The sequence below is a fragment of the Rattus rattus genome, chromosome X (assembly GCF_011064425.1).
Source record: "Rattus rattus isolate New Zealand chromosome X, Rrattus_CSIRO_v1, whole genome shotgun sequence".
Taxonomy (NCBI): Eukaryota; Metazoa; Chordata; class Mammalia; order Rodentia; family Muridae; genus Rattus; species Rattus rattus.
The window spans coordinates 42,530,007-42,537,497 of NC_046172.1; positions in this window are offsets into that span (position 1 = coordinate 42,530,007).

Below are 7,491 nucleotides of genomic sequence, written 5' to 3' on the forward strand. Positions count from 1 at the left end.
CTGTTGTCACTCTCTGTCTCTCTGTGGGTCTCTTGTCTCTGTGTCTGTTGTCCCTGCGTGTGTGTCTGTTGTCTCTTTCGCTGTGTGTGTATGTTTGGCTGTTGTCTCTCTGTATCTGTGTGTATGTTCTCTCTCTCTCTCTCTCTCTCTCTCTCTCTCTCTCTCTGTGTGTGTGTGTGTGTGTGTGTGTGTGTCTGTGTGTTTGTTGTCTCTGCATGTGTGTCTGTTGTCTCTCTCTTCCTGTGTGTGTGTGTATGTTTGTCTGTTGTCTCTCTCTCTGTGCATGTGTGTATGTGTATCTCTCTCTCTCTCTCTCTCTCTGTTTGTGTGTGTGTGTAGGTGTGTCTGTTGTCTCTTTCTGTGTGTATATTTCTCTGTTGTCGATGTGTGTCTGTTGTTTGTTTGTGTGTGAGTATGTTTGTGTGTCAGTTGTTTCTCTCTCTGTCTTTCTCTGTGTCTGTTATATCTCTGTACGTTTGTCTGTTGACTGTGTGTGTACATGTGTATCTGTTGTCTCTCTGTGTCTGTGTGTATGCAAGTGTCTGTTCTCTGTGTGTGTGTCTGTTATCTCTCTGTCTCTGTGTGTATATGTGTGTCTGTTGTCTCTGTGTGTGTGTCTGTTGTCTGTCTCTCTCTGTGTGTGTGTCTCTCTGTCTCTGTCTCTCTCTGTGTGTGTCTGTTGTCTGTGTGTTTTCTCTCTCTCTCTCTCTCTCTCTCTCTCTCTCTCTCTCTCTGCGGGTGTGCTGTTTCTGTGTGTATGTATGTATGTGTCTGTTGTATCTGTTTCTTATGTGTCTGTTGTCTCTGTGTGTTTCTGTTGTCTCTTTCTCTCTGTGTGTATGTGTGTCTGTTGTTTCTGTGTGTGTGTTGTCTCTCTTTCTCTGTATGTGTGTGTGTGTTGTCTCTGTGTGTGTCTGCTGTCTCTTTCTGTGTATGTGTGTGTGTCTGTTGTCTCTCTGAGTGTGTGTGTGTATATGTGTGTCTGTTGTCTGTCTCTGTGTGTGTGTGTGTCTGTTGTCTGTCTGTGTATGTGTGTGTGTGTGTGTGTGTGTGTGTGTTCTGCCTGCATGCATGTACTGTACCACAGGTATGCTTTGTATGTGCAGCCTGAGGAGGTTATAATAGGGCATCAGATCATTTGGGACTGGAATTACAAACAGTTGTGAGTTGCTATGTGGGTTCTGGGTTCTAGTTCCTCTGCCAAAAATAAACCCCAGAAAACAAAAAACAAACAAAACAACAACAACAACAAAACCAACCAAACAAACAAAAAACCAACTACCTTTAATCATTGAACCATCTCTCCACATACCTGGAAATTTTTTTCCCCAAATATTGAGTCTTCGAAAAAAAAATGCTTCTAGCAATTTTCATTCATTGGTTCTACTTATAACAAAGAATGCTGATTTTTCTATACCATGATAATACTTAGTTGATTTCGTGTGTGTGTGTGTGTGTGTGTTTGTGTGTGTGTGCTGTGTTCTCATGTACATTTCAATGTCTGTCATGTGTGTGCAACTACACATGGAGGCAAGCAGAGAGCATCAGATCCCTTGGACCGGAGTTCCAGGTGGCTGTGGGCTGCCTAACGTAAGTGCCTCTGGGTGCAGTAAGAGTTCTTAACCACAGGGCCATCTCTCCAGCCCCTACACTTAGAATTTTTAAAAGTGATTATCATTCTCTTCCTAATTTTTATAATTGATCTTTGTATAGTGATGTTTTATGAAACACTCTCACATGAGTTATTCCTGTCCTACAGAACAGTAAGGACATGAAGACTGCAAGGATACACTCAAGGGCCAAGTGTGATTTATCTATAGTCCCACTGTCTGTAAAAAGTGATCTCTGTGACACACTGATTTCTGCAAGCCATAGTCCTCAGTTGCTCCTATGGTTCTTAACATATATGATATGCTAAGAGTCTTGGGCTCCTTGTGAGATATGTTAAGCATTTACCACATATGATACTATTGTTCTTGGTGTCTCACATTTCTAAAAGGAAAATAATGTTTCCTATTAATATAAGTGTATTTTCTTTTCTTTTCTTTTTGTGGTTTGGGCATAGAACTTCTACACATGCTTAACAACTGTTCTACCACTGAGCTACTGTCCTAATATACCCAATTTGGGTACATTATTTTTAGCTAAATACTACTGAACAGAACAGAACTCAAGTGGCTAAGTGGTCCATCCAAGTCTGAGGTTTCTAAGAAATAAAATTAAACTGTAAAAATGGAACTGAATGACAGAATACAAGACCAGAAAATCTCTTGGAAAATTAGTGTCCTTCTGGCTTGGTTTTGTTGTAGTAAGATATGTATACCATGACTTTTTAAAGAAAAGAAAACTCAAAAGGAGAAAAATATATACAAATATGAGCAAGTGAAAGATCTGTATGATAAGAATTTCAAGCCTCTGAAGGAAGAAATTGAAGAAGACCTCAAAAGATGGAAAGATCTTCCATGCTCATGGATTGGCAGGATTAACATAGTAGAAATGACCATTTTACCAAAAGTGATCTACAGATTCAATGCAATCCCCATCAAACTATGAATCCAATTCTTCAATGAGTTAGACAGAAAAATTTGCAAATTCACCTGGAATAACAAAAATCCAGGATAGCTAAAACTATCCTCAACAATAAAAGGACTTCAGGGGGAATCACTATCCCTGAACTCAAGCAGTATTACAGAGCAATAGTGATAAAAAAAAAAAAACTGTATGGTATTGGTACAGAGACAGGCAGAAGACCCAGAAATGAACCCACACACCTATGGTCACTTGATTTTTGACAAAGGAGCCAAAACCATCCAATGGAAAAAAGATAGCATTTTCAGCAAATGGTGCTGGTTCAACTGGAGGTCAGCATGTAGAAGAATGCAGATTGATCCATTCTTATCACCCTGTACAAAGCTTAAGTTCAAGTGGATCAAGGACCTCCACATCAAACCAGATACACTCAAACTAATAGAAGAAAAAGTGAGAAAGCATCTCAAACACATGGGCACTGGAGAAAATTTCCTGAAGAAAACACCTATGGCTAAGATCAAGAATCGACAAATGGGATCTCATAAAACTACAAAGCTTCTGTAAGGCAAGGGACGCTGTCGTTAGGACAAAACAGCAACCAACAGATTGGGAAAAGATTTTTACCAACCCTACAACTGATAGAGGGCTTATATCCAAAATATACAAAGAACTCACGAAGTTAGACTGCAGAGAGACAAATAACCCTATTAAAAATGGGGTTCAGAACGGGATCCCCATGGAAGGAATCAGAGAAAGGACTGGAAGAGCTTGAAGGGGCTTGAGACCCCATATGAACAACAATGCCAAGCAACCAGAGCTTCCAGTGACTAAACCATTACCCAAAGGTATGCATGGACTGACCCTGGGCTCCAACCTCATAGGTAGCAAATGAATAGCCTAGTAAGAGCACCAGTGGAAGGGAAGCCCTTGGTCCTGCCAAGGCTGAACCCCCCAGTGAACGTGATTGTTGGGGGAGGTGGTAATGGGGGAGGATGAGAGGGAACACCCATATAGAAGAGAGGGAGGGGTTAGGGGATGTTGGCCCGGAATCGGAAGGGAATAACAATCTAAATGTAAATAAGAAATACTCAAGTTAATAAAGATTTAAAAAAATGGGGTTCAGAGCTAAACAAAGAATTCACAGCTAAGGAATGCTGAATGGCTGAGAAGTACCTAAAGAAATATTCAACATCTTTAGTCATCAGGGAAATGCAAATCAAAACAACCCTGAGATTCCACCTCACACCAGTGAGAATGGCTAAGATCAAAAACTCAGGTGACAGCAAATGCTGGCGAGGATGTGGAGAAAGAGGAACACTCCTCGATTGTTGGTGGGATTACAGGCTGGTACAACCATTCTGAAAATCAGTCTGGAGGTTCTTCAGAAAATTGGACATTGAACTACCTGAGGACCCTGCTATACCTCTCCTGGGCATATACCCAAAAGATGCCTCAACATATAACAAAGATACGTGCTCCACTATGTTCATAGCAACCTTATTTATAATAGCCAGGAGCTGGAAAGAACCTAGATGCCCTTCAACAGGGGAATGGATACAGAAAATGTGGTACATGTACACAGTGGAATATTACTCAGCTATCAAAAACAATGACTTTATGAAATTCATAGGCAAATGGATGGAACTGGAAAATATCATCCTGAGTGAGGTAACCCAATCACAGAAAAACACACATGGTATGACTCATTGATAAGTGGCTATTAGCCCAAATGCTTGAATTACCCTAGATGCACAGAACACATGAAACTCAAGAAGGATGACCAAATGAACGCCTACCCTTCTTTAAAAGGGGAATAGTAACACCCTTGCAGGGAATAGGTTGTAAAGTTTAGAACAGAGGCAGAAGGAACGCATTCAGAGCCTGCCCCACATGGGCCCATACAAATACAGCCACCAAACTAGATAAGATGGATGGAGCAAAGAAGTGCAGGCTGACAGGAACCGGATGTAGATCTCTCCTGAGAGACACAGCCAGAATACAGCAAATACATAGGCAAATGCCAGCAGCAAAACACTGAACTGAAAACAGGACCCCCGTTGAAGGAATCAGAGAAAGAACTGGAAGAGCTTGAAGGGGCTTGAGGCCCCATATGAACAACAATGCCAAGCAACCAGAGCTTCCAGGGACTAAGCCACTACCCAAAGAGTATACATGGACTGACCCTGGGCTCCAACGTCATAGGTAGCAATGAATAGCCTAGTAAGAGCACCAGTGGAAGGGGAAGCCCTTGGTCCTGCCAAGGCTGGATCCCTAGTGAATGGGATTCTTGGGGGAAAGGTAACGGGGGAATGATTGAAGGAACACCCACATAGAAGGGAGAGGGAAGGGTTGGGGGATGTTGGCATGAAACCAGGAAAGGGAATAACATTTGAAATGTAAATAAGAAATATCAATTTAATAAAGATGGAAAAAAAAGATTTATCATTTTAATTGTTTTAAGAGTGTAATTCAGTGGCAGTAAGATGTCCTTACTGTTCAACTGTCACCACTATCCACTTGCAGATCTTTTTCATCATGTCCTACTACTTTGGTGGTGAATACAGAAGATGGTTTGCAACAAATGCTAGGCCCAGATGGCCAAAAAGTGCCACTCTATGAGGACAACCATGACTACTTCACACCCAGCAGTCAGGCCCTGGCTACCATATACTTCTTAAACTCTAAGAGACTAGAATGATGTTCATTTTTTTTCTTTTATCTAAACAAGGCAGACATTATTCGTTCTTCCTGGGCTGAAACAAAACAGGACAAGAACATTAACTACATGCCTCCAGGATTGTTGCAATCTCAGCTATGAGGGTTCTGCTGGTTCTCATAACCAAAAACATCAGTTTCCCAGTGCTGAGGCCACCAGAGTCCCACCTACACCTGACTGGAAATGAAGAATCCAAGGGCCCAGTCTAGGCTGGTCTGGCTCACAGCCCTCAGAGCCTGATTCTGATGATTGCACTGCTGTCTCTTCCTAGGACAGCATCTCCATGTGATAGGAAGTTCTGGCAAGTCAGTCCTTATGTCCCTACGGTGAAGAGGACCTCAAATCCTAAAGCTCATCTTCCTCTTGCCAGTTTTCCCAGTGATTCTATGTGTACTGTATCACTGACTCCAGACCAGCATCTAAAGCTTATATTCCCAAACACCTTGACATTTGAATCACCTGGAAGCCCTGCTTATGGCAACACATATGGCAAGTCCACATGCTTACACTAGATTCGAGTATTGTGGGTGGGGCCTGAGAAATGGTATCTCTGAGAAGTTCCCAGTAGATGCTGATGCTATCGATCTTAAGGCCATGTTTGGAAACTCTATGCTCTATGTTTACACAAGTTATCAGCCAACCTGGTCCATCTACTTGTCATGATATCATCAAACAGAAGTCTGAAGGGAAAGAAAAGGACAGTTAACTGAGAGCCCCAAAGAGTACCTAAACACCAGAGGAGACCACACACATGCTGCAATAAGGAAAGTGGGCCTGGCACTAATACCAGCCAGAAAGCATGAAGGCTAGAGCAGTCTATACAGACAATGCCAGTGAGCGTAGGCTGAAAGTACTGTGTAATTATCAGCTTTGGAAGTTGAGTCTTTACTTCTTATAGATGTATATAAATGCTATTTCAAATTTACTTGGATTAATAGTCAAATTAGCATGTATTTTATGAACACTGATAATTGACATGAGGTAAATAGTGAAGAGAAACTTTTAAATTACCTATGAAAGACACTTTAGTTTGGTGTTATAAGAACTGCGACATAAAATAAGCAGCAGACGTATCACTCACACAGGAATGAACAATAGTCTGGCTTACTGAGTCTGACTTACCTGGGCAATAGTGATGGCTTGTTGTGGATAATAGACAGAGGCACCTAATCCCATGAAGAAAGGAGGATACACCAGCTTCTTTATTTTTGAACCTAATCAATAAAAAGTGGTACATACCATCAGAAGATTTGACATTCTTACTCTCACAATTTACTTTATACTCTTAATGCCAAACACAGTATCGTTGACTTTAAATTGAGATACTACTTAAGAGTACATACAACAAAATGAATTGCTACTTTACAGCTTTGCAATATAATTCATACATTTCACCCACTTAAAGTACAAAATGTGACTTTTAGTGTGTTGATGAAGCTATGTAACCATAACCAGTATCAAGTACATTATTCTCAAAAGAAACCGCCATTCTTTGAGGGTAAAGCGTCTCTGCGTCTCTGCCTCTCTGCCTCTGCATCTGCCTCTGCCTCTGCCTCTGTCTCTCTGTCTCTATGCCTCAGCCACTGCCTCTGCCTCTGCCTCTCCCTCCACCTCTGCCTCTGGCTCTGCATCTGTCTCTATGCCTCTCTGCCTCTGTCTCTGCCTCTCTGTCTCTGCCTCTCTGCATCTCTGCTTCTACCTCTATCTCTACCTCTCTGCCTCTCTGCCTTTCTGCCTCTCTATCTCTCTGTCTCAGCCTCTGCCTCGCTGCCTCTCTGCCTCTCTGCCTCTACCTAGGCCTCTGCCTCTGCCTCTGCCTCTGCCTCTCTATCTCTCTGTCTCAGCCTCTGCCTCGCTGCCTCTCTGCCTCTCTGCCTCTACCTAGGCCTCTGCCTCTGACTCTGCCTCTGCCTCTGCGTCTGCCTCTTCCTATGACTCTCTGTCTCTCTGCCTCTGCTTCTTCCTCTCTGCGTCTCTGCCACTCTGTTTCTTCCTCTGACCCTCTGCTTCTACTTCTGCCTCTACCTCTCTGGCTCTCTGTCTCTGCCTCTCTGTCTCTCTCCCTCTGCCTCTGTCTCTCTGCCTCTCTGTCTCTGCCTCTCTGCCTCTCGGCCTCTGCCTCTGCCTCTGTCTCTCTGCCTCTCTGTCTCTCTGCCTCTGCCTCTATCTCTGCCTCTCCCTCTGCCTCTCTGCCTCTGCCTCTGCCTCTGTCTCTCTGCCTCTGCCTCTGCATCTCTCTCTGCCTC